This window comes from Chiloscyllium plagiosum, unplaced genomic scaffold (assembly GCF_037043375.1).
Source record: "Chiloscyllium plagiosum isolate Xiang-an unplaced genomic scaffold, Cpla_swu_hap1 HiC_scaffold_15, whole genome shotgun sequence".
Classification (NCBI taxonomy): Eukaryota; Metazoa; Chordata; class Chondrichthyes; order Orectolobiformes; family Hemiscylliidae; genus Chiloscyllium; species Chiloscyllium plagiosum.
The window spans coordinates 2,217,290-2,230,622 of record NW_028270153.1 but is presented as its reverse complement, the minus strand read 5'-3'; positions in this window follow the sequence as shown (position 1 = coordinate 2,230,622).

The following is a 13,333-nucleotide window of genomic DNA, read 5'->3' as shown; positions in this document are numbered from 1 at the left end:
CTGCTGCTTCCAGTTGTGTGTTGCAGTGGTCAGTTTACATACCATCACTCTCCCAGACAGCACATTACTGAAACTATCCCACAGGAGTTTAGTAACAAACTGCAGATGCTGGAAATCTGAAACAAAAAAAGAAATTGCTGGAGAAACTCAGCAGGTCTGGCAGTGTCTGTGGAGAGAAATCAGAGTTAATGTTTCAAACCAGTTCTATAATAAGGATGTTATTAAGCTGAAAAGGGTCCAAAAATTATTTACAAGGATATTACCAAGACTGGAGCGTTTGAGCTATAAGGAGAGGCTGAGACTTTTTTCCCTGGAACACCAGAGACTGCGGGGTGACATTTTCAAGGTTTTTAAAATCATGAGGGGCATGGATAGGGCAAATAGCCAAAATCTTTACCCCAGGGTGGGGGAGTCTAAAACTAGAGGGCATAAGTTTAAGATGAGAGGAGAAAGATTTGAAAGGGAGCTGAGGCATAACTTTCTCAGACAGAGGGTGGTGCATTTATGGAACAAGTTGTCAGAGGAAGTGGTGGAGGCTGGTACAGTTACAACATTTAAAAGATATTCAGACAGGTACATGAGCAGGAAAGATTTAGAGCAATATGGGCCAAATAAAGGTGAATGGGACTTGTTTACTTTGGAAAACCTGCTCAGCATGGACAAGTTGGGCTGAAGGGTCTGTTTCCATGCTGTATGACTCTGACTCTGTGATTCTAGACTCGAACTAACTCAAACACCTCCCACACTCACACCTATGCTCACACCTTCTCACAGGCATGTGCCCCATCTCACACACACACACACACTTTACCAAGCTTGTATACATGCACTCAGACTCACACGCCCACCCTCACATGCACACCCTCACTCTGTCTCTCTCTCTCCTGCATGCGCGCACACACACACACACACACAGACACACACACACACTTTGGCAATAGAACCAGTCTGACTCAAGACTGGTCTGACTCACACTTTTAATGCATTGTCTGAACTGAAATGTCACCTTTTGTTATAAAACCTTAAATTATCTTGAGAACATGACTTAAAAGAAGTTCTGGGATTTACACATTAATAAACTAAAACCAGCAAATCCATTCTAACAGATGAAAGATTTAACAATCCAGGTTTGTTCAATATATCATTGTATCACTGTAATCCTTTGGTATAAATTCTGTCTCCTATGGTCCTGCTCCACAACCACCTGATGAAGGAGCAGCGCTCCAAAAGCTAGTGCTTCCAAATAAACCTGTTGTACTATAACCTGGTGTTGTGTGATTTGTAACTTTGTCCACCCCAGCCCAACACCAGCACCTCCACATCATGTTTCCTCCTTACAGACACTGACAGACCGATTCAACAGGAAACAGCCAATCAGATCAGTGTCATACTCTGCACCCCCCCTCTCCCCCAAGGGAGGGGGTAAACCCAGGCCATGTGTCACCATTGGGTGGGCTGTCCCCTTCCTTTTGAAATATCTGGAGAGTCTCCTTAGCTGAGTATGGCTGAAGACAAATTGCTCTAATGGGGAGAGATTGTTATATTGAACAGGAAATATTGCAGTGTTTTAGCTTCCATTGGAATGACGAACACTGTTACAGAGTCTATGAGGAAGACCCAATATCAGATCCTCACCCCTTTCAGATCCCAAACATTTCCACCCACAGGACCAAGTGACATCATCATCTTGCTCAATGCACTCCTCAGTATTAACTCTTTCAGGTCCTCATACTCTTAGCAACAGCCCAATTTTCATTCCATTGTTAACCTACGTTACCCCAAATTTATCCACCTCTCCCAATTTTCACCCCATCAGGTGACTTACTGTTAAGTTTAAATGACATCCTCAGACCTCAGCTACTGCGTACAATGATAAGGTAAATTACCCAGTTTGCTAATATTTATTTTTAAAATTGACAAGGAGCTTCAATTCATAGCCAAGTTTTTCTTTTGGAATTAGATATTTATGGATGTAAATTTGAACTGGAAGGTTTGTTTTGAGGCGTTTCATCACCATACTAAGGTGACATCATCAGTGAGCCTCCGGATGAAGCACTGGTGGTCTGGCCTGCTTTTTATTTATGTGTTTAGGTTTCCTTGGGTTGGTGATGTAATTTCCTCTGGTGATGTCATTTCCTGTTCTTTTTCTCAGGGGTGGTAAATGGGATCCAAGTCAATGTGTTTGTTGATAGAGTTCCAGTTGGAATGTCATGCTTCTAGGTATTCTTGTGTCTCTGTTTGGCTTGTCCTAGGATGGATGTGTTGTCCCAGTCGAAGTGGTGTCCTTCCTCATCCGTATGTGAGGATACTAGTGAGAGAGGGTCATGTTTCTTTTGTGGCTAGGTGATGTTCATGTATCCTGGTGGCTAGTTTTCTGTCTGTTTGTCCAATGTAGTGTTTGTTACAGTCCTTGCAAGGTATTTTGTAAATGACATTAGTTTTGCTTGTTGTCTGTATAGGGTCTTTCAAATTCATTAGCTGCTGTTTTAGTGTGTTGGTGGGTTTGTGGGTTACCATGATGCCAAGGGGTCTGAGTAATCTGGCAGTCATTTCCAAGATGTCTTTGATGTAGGGGAGAGTGACGAGGGTGTCTGGACTGCTTGCTTGGGTTTGTTGCTGAGAAATCGGCGGACTGTGTTCATTGGGTACCCATTCTTTTTTAATACACTGTAAAGGTGATTTTCCTCTGCTCTTTGTAGTTCCTCTGTGCTGCAGTGTGTATTGGCTCGTTGAAATAATGTTCTAATGCAGCTTCGTTTGCATCATGATAGCCCACAAGCCCACCAACACACTAAAACAGCAACTAATGAACTTGAAAGACCCTATACAGACAGTAAGCAAAACTACTGTCATTTACAAAATACCTTGCAAGGACTGTAACAAACACTACATTGGATAAGCAGTCAGAAAACTAGCCACCAGGATACATGAACATCAACCAGCCACAAAAAAAACATGACCCTCTCTCACTAGTATCCTCACATACGGATGAGGAAGGACACCACTTCGACTGGGACAACACATCCATCCTAGAACAAGCCAAACAGAGACACGCATGAGAATTCCTAGAAGCATGGCATTCCAACTGGAACTAAAAACAAACACATCGACCTGGATCCCATTTACCACCCCTGAGAAAAAGAACAGGAAATGACATCAACAACCCTAGTAAACTTAAACATATAAATGGAAAGCGCTACACCACCAGTGCTTCATTCAGAGGCTCACTGAAATTGTTACCTAGTATGGTGACGAAACATCTGAAAACAAATCTTCCAGTTCAGTGAACAAACCTACATCCAGAACCTCAACCTGAGCTACAAGTCTTCTCAAAACCCACTAATTAGATATTTATGTTTATACAGCTTCTGTATAACTCTGTATAACCCTGTGAAATTTTGTGTAACACTGTGTAACTCTGTATAACTCTGTGTAACTCTGTATAACTCTGTGTAACTTCTTGAAGAAGGGCTTATGCCCGAAACATCCATTCTCCTGTTCCTTGGATGCTGTCTGACCTGCTGCGCTTTTCCAGCAACACATTTTCAGCTCATAACTCTGTATAACACTGTGTAACTCTGTGTAACTTTGTGTAACTCTGTATAACTCTGTATAACTCTGTGTAGCTCTGTATAACTCTGTGCAAATATCTCAAAGTGCTCACACGTGAATAATGTTTAGCAGCAACAAATAGATTCCTGGCATCTCACATCAGGTATCTCCTGGTACCAGAGACCGAGTGAGTCTCTGTGCCATTAAACACACCCTTACACCACATGAACATCCTGATGGCTTGGGATCACAGTGGAGGTGCCAAGACAAGATGAGGTTAGATTCTAGGCAGAAGGTGGTCATGATCTGGAATGTTCAAAAAGGAGCTGGATAAATATGGGAAGGCACAACTATGGCAGGTAAGTGGGGAAGTATCAGGCAGATGGGCAAAGTGGCCTTCTTCTGTGCTGTGCCATCATGGAAAACTGAACCCATCGACATACAAAGACTTTTCCAGTTGGGGTTCATACACGTTATGTTCCAACCAATTAACCTCAACATTACCATAAATGATCTGGATGTGAACATCAGAGGTATAGTTAGTAAGTTTGCAGATGACACCAAAATTGAAGGTGTAGTGGACAGCGAAGAGGGTTACCTCCGATTACAACAGGATCTGGACCAGTTGGGCCAATGGGCTGAGAAGTGGCAGATGGAGTTTAATTCAGATAAATGCATTTTGGGAAAGCAAATCTTAGCAGGATTTATACACTTAATGGTAAAGTCCTAGGGAGTGTTGCTGAACAAAGAGAACTTGGAGTGCAGGTTCATAGCTCCTTGAAAGTGGAGTCGCAGGTGGATAGGATAGTGAAAAAGGCATTTGGTATGCTTTCCTTTATTGGTCAGAGTATTGAGTACAGGAGTTGGGAGGTCATGTTACGGCTGTACAGAACATTGGTTAGACCACTGTTGGAATATTGCGTGCAATTCTGGTCTCCTTCCTATCAGAAAGATGTTGTGAAACTTGAAAGGGTTCAGAAAAGATTTACAAGGATGTTGCCAGGGTTGGAGGATTTGAGCTATAGGGAGAGGCTGAACAGGCTGGGGCTGTTTTCCCTGGAGCGTCGGAGGCTGAGGGATGACCTTATAGAGGTTTATAAAATCATGAGGGGCATAGATAGGGTAAATAGGCAAAGTCTTTTCCCTGGGGTCGGGGGGTCCAGAACCAGAGGGCATAGGTTTAGGGTGAGAGGGGGAAGATATAAAAAGAAATCAAGGGGCAACTTTTTCACGCAGAGGGTGGTACGTGTATGGAATGAGCTGCCAGAGGAAGTGGTGGAGGCTGGTACAATTGCAACATTTAAGAGGCATTTGGATGGGTATATGAATAGGAAGGGTTTGGAGGGATATGGGCCGGATGCTGGCAGGTGGGACTAGATTGGGTTGGGATATCTGGTCGGCATGGACGGGTTGGACCGAAGGGTTTGTATCCATGCTGTACATCTCTATGACTCTAAGCAAACCTTGAGCAGGATAATATAAGTAGAAAAGACTTTGTCTATTTATGGGCGGCACGGTGGCACAGTGGTTAGCACTGCTGCCTCACAGCGTCAGAGACCCGGGTTCAATTCCCACCTTAGGCGACTGACTGTGTGGAGTTTGCACATTCTCCCCGTGTCTGCATGGGTTTCCTCCGGGTGCTCCGGTTTCCTCCCACAGTCCAAAGATGTGCAGGTCAGGTGAATTGGCCATACTAAATTGCCCGTAGTGTTAGGTAAGGGGTAGATGTAGGAGTATGGGTGGGTTGCGCTTTGGCGGGTCGGTGTGGACTTGTTGGGCCGAAGGGCCTGTTTCCACACTGTAAGTAATCTAATCTAATCTAAGTTTTGTTTAGTCTCTCCCTATAGCTCAAACCTTCCAACCCTGGCAACATCCTTGTAAATCTTTACAAGTTTCACAACACCCTTCCTATAGGAGCGAGACCAGAATTGCACACCCCAAGCTCCCATGTTAAGGTCACTAACATCCATCAGGAAGAGTGGGCGGAGGGGGGGCCTAGCTCTGGGTCCAGGGAATACATCTCCAAATGCACCCCTCGCACAAACCCCAACCTGAAAAACATCCAAAGAAAAAAGAAAATTTACAGCCCAGGAACAGGCCCTTCGGCCCTCCAAGCATGAGCTGATCGGTCAATTCCTAAGCATCTGTATCCCTCTGCTCCCCACCTACTCACGCATCTGTCCAGACACATCTTAAATGAATGTACTGTACCTGCCTCTACTACCTTGGCTGGCAAGGTGTTCCAGGCACCCACCACCCTCTGTGTGAAGTACTTGCCGCGTGTGTCCCCCTGAAACCTTCCACCTCTCACCTTGAAAGCGTGACCTCTGGTTATTGATCCCTTCACTGTTTCCTATCACTCAATGTATTAATGTTTCTGCTATCCGGTTCAGTCCATGGCCTATAACATTCCTCAAGTCTGTTGTGTGGCACTGTATCAGGCATCTTCTAGAATCCACATATACTATACCAACAGCCTTACCCTCATTGAGCCCTTCTGTTATCTCTTCAAAAAGCTTCGGCAAGTTAGTTAAACCTGTTTTACCCTTTAAAAATCCATGCTGCCTTTATCTAGTTCTCCTTTATTTACCTGTCTGACATTAATTTTGCCAGGAGAAAGTGAGGTCTGCAGATGCTGGAGATCAGAGCTGGAAATGTGTTGCTGGAAAAGCGCAGCAGGTCAGGCAGCATCCAGGGAACAGGAGAATCGACGTTTCGGGCATAATCCTGATGGATTCCTGAAGAAGGGCTTATGCCCGAAACGTCGATTCTCCTGTTCCCTGGATGCTGCCTGACCTGCTGTGCTTTTCCAGCAACACATTAATTTTGCCAGAAATGATTAATTCTGAAGCTTCCTTGCCACTGAGTTTAAACTCACTGATCTACAGTTGTAGGCCTTCTTCCTATTTTAGAAATATACAGCTCTCTCATCTTCTGGCATTTCCCCAAATCCCAGGAAGACTGAAAGATCATTACCAGTGCCCTTTGCAATTTGATCCCTCACTTCCTTCAATATCCTCGGCAGTATCTGATCCAGTCCCTGCGCCTTGCCAACTGCAATTATAGACTGTCTGACTGATAGCTCTTCCTTCCCAACAGGAAACCCTGCCGTGACTGAGATTCTCCTCTCTGTCACCACGACCTAGCTAAAGACCGATGCAAAATACTTAACCCCTCAGCCTTAGCCCCGCCTTCAGCTGCAAACCACCCTTCTACTCCTCAGGACAAAGCTGGGAAAAGGAGGAATGGGACCAATTATTTCTCAGCTGGATTTGCACCAGGTAGGTCACATCGAGATAGTTCCTGATCTGACAGGCAGACCTGCCTCAGTATCCAGTGGCCATTCTTTTTCGTTTGGGGAGGGGGCGATGGTGAGGAGGGGGCGATAGTGGGGATGGTGGGGAGGGGGCGATGGTGGGGAGGGGGCGATAGTGGGGAGGGGGCGATAGTGGGGATGGTGGGGATGGGGCGATGGTGGGGATGGTGGGGAGGGGGCGATAGTGGGGATGGTGGGGAGGGGGCGATGGTGGGGAGGGGGCAATGGTGGGGATGGTGGGGAGGGGCGATGGTGAGGAGGGGGCGATAGTGGGGAGGGGGCGATAGTGAGGAGGGGGCGATGGTGGGGATGGTGGGGAGGGGGCGATGGTGGGGAGGGGGCGATGGTGGGGATGGTGGGGAGGGGGCAATGGTGGGGATGGTGGGGAGGGGGCGATGGTGGGGAGGGGACGATGGTGAGGATGATGGGGAGGGGGCGATGGTGGGGAGGGGGTGATGGTGAGGATGGTGGGGAGGGGGCGATGGTGGGGAGGGGACGATGGTGAGGATGATGGGGAGGGGGCGATGGTGGGGAGGGGGTGATGGTGAGGATGGTGGGGAGGGGGCGATGGTGGAGATGATGGGGAGGGGGCGATAGTGGGGAGGGGGCGATAGTGGGGAGGGGGCGATGGTGGGGATGGTGGGGAAGGGGCGATGGTGGGGAGGGGGCGATGGTGGGGAGGGGACGATGGTGAGGATGGTGGGGAGGGGGCGATGGTGGGGAGGGGGTGATGGTGAGGATGGTGGGGAGGGGGCGATGGTGGGGAGGGGGTGATGGTGGGGAGGGGGCGATAGTGGGGAGGGGGCGATGGTGAGGATGGTGGGGAGGGGGCGATAGTGGGGAGGGGGCGATAGTGGGGAGGGGGCGATAGTGGGGAGGGGGCGATAGTGCGGAGGGGGCGATGGTGGGGATGGTGGGGAGGGGGCGATGGTGGGGAGGGGGCGATGGTGAGGATGGTGGGGAGGGGGCGATGGTGGGGAGGGGGCGATGGTGGCGATGGTGGGGAGGGGGCGATGGTGGGGAGGGGGCGATAGTGGGGATGGTGGGGAGGGGGCGATGGTGGGGAGGGGGCAATGGTGAGGATGGTGGGGAGGGGGTGATAGTGGGGAGGGGGCAATGGTGAGGATGGTGGGGAGGGGGCGATGGTGAGGATGGTGGGGAGGGGGCGATGGTGAGGAGGGGGCGATAGTGAGGAGGGGGCGATAGTGGGGAGGGGGCGATGGTGGGGATGGTGGGGAGGGGGCGATGGTGGGGAGGGGACGATGGTGAGGAGGGGGCGATAGTGAGGAGGGGGCGATAGTGGGGAGGGGGCGATGGTGGGGATGGTGGGGAGGGGGCGATGGTGGGGAGGGGACGATGGTGAGGATGATGGGGAGGGGGCGATGGTGGGGAGGGGGTGATGGTGAGGATGGTGGGGAGGGGGCGATGGTGGAGATGATGGGGAGGGGGCGATAGTGGGGAGGGGGCGATAGTGGGGAGGGGGCGATGGTGGGGATGGTGGGGAGGGGGCGATGGTGGGGAGGGGGCGATGGTGGGGAGGGGACGATGGTGAGGATGGTGGGGAGGGGGCGATGGTGGGGAGGGGGTGATGGTGAGGATGGTGGGGAGGGGGCGATGGTGGGGAGGGGGTGATGGTGGGGAGGGGGCGATAGTGGGGAGGGGGCGATGGTGAGGATGGTGGGGAGGGGGCGATAGTGGGGAGGGGGCGATAGTGGGGAGGGGGCGATAGTGGGGAGGGGGCGATGGTGGGGATGGTGGGGAGGGGGCGATAGTGGGGAGGGGGCGATGGTGGGGATGGTGGGGAGGGGGCGATAGTGGGGAGGGGGCGATAGTGGGGAGGGGGCGATAGTGCGGAGGGGGCGATGGTGGGGATGGTGGGGAGGGGGCGATGGTGGGGAGGGGGCGATGGTGAGGATGGTGGGGAGGGGGCGATGGTGGGGAGGGGGCGATGGTGGCGATGGTGGGGAGGGGGCGATGGTGGGGAGGGGGCGATGGTGGGGAGGGGGTGATGGTGGAGATGATGGGGAGGGGGCGATAGTGGGGATGGTGGGGAGGGGGCGATGGTGGGGATGGTGGGGAGGGGGCGATAGTGGGGAGGGGGCGATGGTGGGGAGGGGGCGATGGTGGGGAGGGGGCGATGGTGGGGAGGGGGTGATGGTGGAGATGGTGGGGAGGGGGCGATGGTGGGGAGGGGGCGATGGTGAGGATGGTGGGGAGGGGGCGATAGTGGGGAGGGGGCGATGGTGAGGATGGTGGGGAGGGGGCGATGGTGGGGAGGGGGCGATGGTGAGGAGGGGGCGATGGTGGGGATGGTGGGGAGGGGGCGATGGTGGGGAGGGGGCGATGGTGAGGATGGTGGGGAGGGGGCGATGGTGGGGAGGGGGCGATGGTGAGGATGGTGGGGAGGGGGCGATGGTGGGGAGGGGGCGATGGTGGGGAGGGGGCGATAGTGAGGATGGTGGGGAGGGGGCGATGGTGGGGAGGGGGCGATGGTGGGGATGGTGGGGAGGGGGCGATGGTGGGGAGGGGGCGATAGTGGGGAGGGGGCGATGGTGGGGATGGTGGGGAGGGGGCGATGGTGGGGAGGGGGCGATAGTGGGGATGGTGGGGAGGGGGCGATAGTGGGGAGGGGGCGATAGTGGGGAGGGGGCGATAGTGGGGAGGGGGCGATGGTGGGGATGGTGGGGAGGGGGCGATAGTGGGGAGGGGGCGATGGTGGGGATGGTGGGGAGGGGGCGATAGTGGGGAGGGGCGATAGTGGGGAGGGGGCGATAGTGCGGAGGAGGCGATGGTGGGGATGGTGGGGAGGGGGCGATAGTGGGGAGGGGGCGATGGTGAGGATGGTGGGGAGGGGGCGATAGTGGGGAGGGGGCGATAGTGGGGAGGGGGCGATAGTGGGGAGGGGGCGATGGTGGGGATGGTGGGGAGGGGGCGATAGTGGGGAGGGGGCGATGGTGGGGATGGTGGGGAGGGGGCGATAGTGGGGAGGGGGCGATAGTGGGGAGGGGGCGATAGTGCGGAGGGGGCGATGGTGGGGATGGTGGGGAGGGGGCGATGGTGGGGAGGGGGCGATGGTGAGGATGGTGGGGAGGGGGCGATGGTGGGGAGGGGGCGATGGTGGCGATGGTGGGGAGGGGGCGATGGTGGCGATGGTGGGGAGGGGGCGATGGTGGGGAGGGGGCGATGGTGGGGAGGGGGCGATGGTGGGGAGGGGGCGATGGTGAGGAGGGGGCGATGGTGGGGAGGGGGTGATGGTGGAGATGATGGGGAGGGGGCGATAGTGGGGATGGTGGGGAGGGGGCGATAGTGGGGAGGGGGCGATGGTGGGGAGGGGGCGATGGTGGGGATGGTGGGGAGGGGGCGATAGTGGGGAGGGGGCGATGGTGGGGAGGGGGCGATGGTGGGGAGGGGGCGATGGTGGGGAGGGGGTGATGGTGGAGATGGTGGGGAGGGGGCGATGGTGGGGAGGGGGCGATGGTGAGGATGGTGGGGAGGGGGCGATAGTGGGGAGGGGGCGATGGTGAGGATGGTGGGGAGGGGGCGATGGTGAGGATGGTGGGGAGGGGGCGATGGTGGGGAGGGGGCGATGGTGGGGAGGGGGCGATGGTGAGGATGGTGGGGAGGGGGCGATGGTGGGGAGGGGGCTATGGTGGGGAGGGGGCGATAGTGAGGATGGTGGGGAGGGGGCGATGGTGGGGAGGGGGCGATGGTGGGGAGGGGGCGATAGTGGGGATGGTGGGGAGGGGGCGATGGTGGGGAGGGGGCGATGGTGGGGAGGGGGCGATGGTGGGGAGGGGGTGATGGTGGAGATGGTGGGGAGGGGGCGATGGTGGGGAGGGGGCGATGGTGAGGATGGTGGGGAGGGGGCGATAGTGGGGAGGGGGCGATGGTGAGGATGGTGGGGAGGGGGCGATGGTGAGGATGGTGGGGAGGGGGCGATAGTGGGGAGGGGGCGATGGTGAGGATGGTGGGGAGGGGGCGATGGTGAGGATGGTGGGGAGGGGGCGATGGTGGGGAGGGGGCGATGGTGAGGATGGTGGGGAGGGGGCGATGGTGGGGAGGGGGCGATGGTGAGGATGGTGGGGAGGGGGCGATGGTGGGGAGGGGGCTATGGTGGGGAGGGGGCGATAGTGAGGATGGTGGGGAGGGGGCGATGGTGGGGAGGGGGCGATGGTGGGGAGGGGGCGATAGTGGGGATGGTGGGGAGGGGGCGATGGTGGGGAGGGGGCGATGGTGGGGATGGTGGGGAGGGGGCGATGGTGGGGAGGGGGCGATGGTGGGGAGGGGGCGATAGTGGGGAGGGGCGATGGGTGTTAGGGATCTCAGCCTAGCTGGCTTCACAGTTAACATGTCAGAGCAGCTGAGCTCATTGAACCTGTTCCTGCACCAGCTCCATGCTGATAGAGGCAGCAATGTCCAGACAGGCCGACCTTAACTCCAACCACCTCCGTCCTCTCCCTCACTGTCCACCTGCTGAGGTACATCCAGGTAGTTCAGAGACACGAGACACTGCTCAACAGAACATGGTGCAACTCAACGACAAGGCACACCATTCATTGTGATTATCTTTTTATTAACTCATCAGACATCGGCATCACCAACCATTTATTGTCCATTCCACTGCTGCTACTGAGTGTTGGTGGTGGAGGGAGTAGATGTTTGTAGATGTGGGGTTCATCAAGTGGGGGCTACTTTGTCCTGGATGGTGAGCTTCCTGAGTGTTGTTGGAGCTGCCTCCATCCAGGTAAGTTGGGGGGGGTATTCCATCACATTCCTGACTTGTGCCTTGTAGATGGTGGACAGGCTTTGGGAAGTCAGGAAGTGAGTTACTTGCTGCAGTATCTCTAGTCTCTGACCTGCTCTGGTAGTCACTGTGTGTATGTGGTGAGTCCTGTTGAGTTTCTGGTCAATGGTAACCCCCAGGATGTTGACAGTGGGGGTCCCAGTGATGATAATACTGGGGGGGGGGGGGGGTGGTTTGATTGACTCTCATTGTTGATAGTCACTACCTAGCCTTCTCCAGCCCTTGGACAGCAGCCACAATAATCAAAGGCAGACCTGCACACCCCCATCCCCACGCTAGCTCCACCCCCACCCCCACCCACCGCACCACCCCCACACCCACACCCACCCCCCACCCCAGCTCCACCCTGATCTCCACCCCCAGTCCCACCCCCACACTCACATCTACCCCCACACCCATCCACACACATACCCCAGCCCTGCCCTCAGCCCCCCCCACCCCACCCCCAACCCTGTCCTATCTCTACCCCACCCAGAGGGGGGGTGGGAATCTGGAATGTATTCCCTGGGAAGGTAGTGGAGAGTGGAAACATTGCAACCTGTAAAAAAATTTAGATGAGCAATTCAAATATGGTAACATTCAGGATATGGAGGTGATTGGGATGAGTGCACCATTAGTGGTGGAAATGTCAGTGCAGGCTAGACGGGCCGAAGGGCCTTTCTCTATATGAATCCTCTGCCATGTGCTCAAAGCTTACCTCACACTCCTTGTTATTCTGTAGTGAGTGTCTAATATTAAACTGTGGTTAATCTGGTGGGTGGTTTTCTCTGAAATGATATGCTTTCAAGATTCATCAGATAGTACCAGTCAACAAAGACATCTTCAAAAATAGGAATCTCAAAAAGCAAGCTCAAAAATCATTTGGAATTTATATCTGCTTTCCAGATATCTGCACGTGGTGTGAGGAGTGAGAGTAGATGAAATATCAGTGATACTTCCCATTCCGATATTAGATTAGATTCCCTACAGTGTGGAAACAGGCCCTTCGGCCCAACCAGTCCACACTGACCCTCCGAAGAGTAACCCACCCAGATCTATTTCCCTCTGACTAATGCACCTAACCTATGGACAATTTAGCATGGCCAATTCACCTGACCTGCACATCTTTGGACTGTGGGAGGAAACTGGAGCACCCGGAGGAAACCCACACAGACACGGGGAGAACATGCAAACTCCACACAGTCAGTCGCCCGAGTCTGGAATCAAACCTGGGACCCTGTGAGGCAGCAGTGCTAACCACTGAGCCACCGTGCCAGCCCTACCTACAGGCTGCTGCCAGGATGTCTTTATTGAGAGGCATCATTGATCATGGGTGGATCCTGGCACAATGCCAACACGCTGATTCAGGAATTTTCATATCCTTCCTGGAAAACTGACAGTGGATCACAAACCTACAACTCGGCATTGAACTTCAATCCAGATTACAGAGACACCCCACCTCGGAGCTGGCGATCAGGATCCACCCTCAGTCCTCTTACATCACCAGCTGTTCCTACCCCATCTCACCTTCCCCCCCTCACTGACTCCCTCACTCACTCACTCTCTCCCTCACTCACTCACACACTCCCTCACTCACACACTCCCTCACTCACACACTCCCTCACTCACTCACTCACTCCCTCACTCACTCCCTCACTCACTCACTCACTCCCTCACTCACT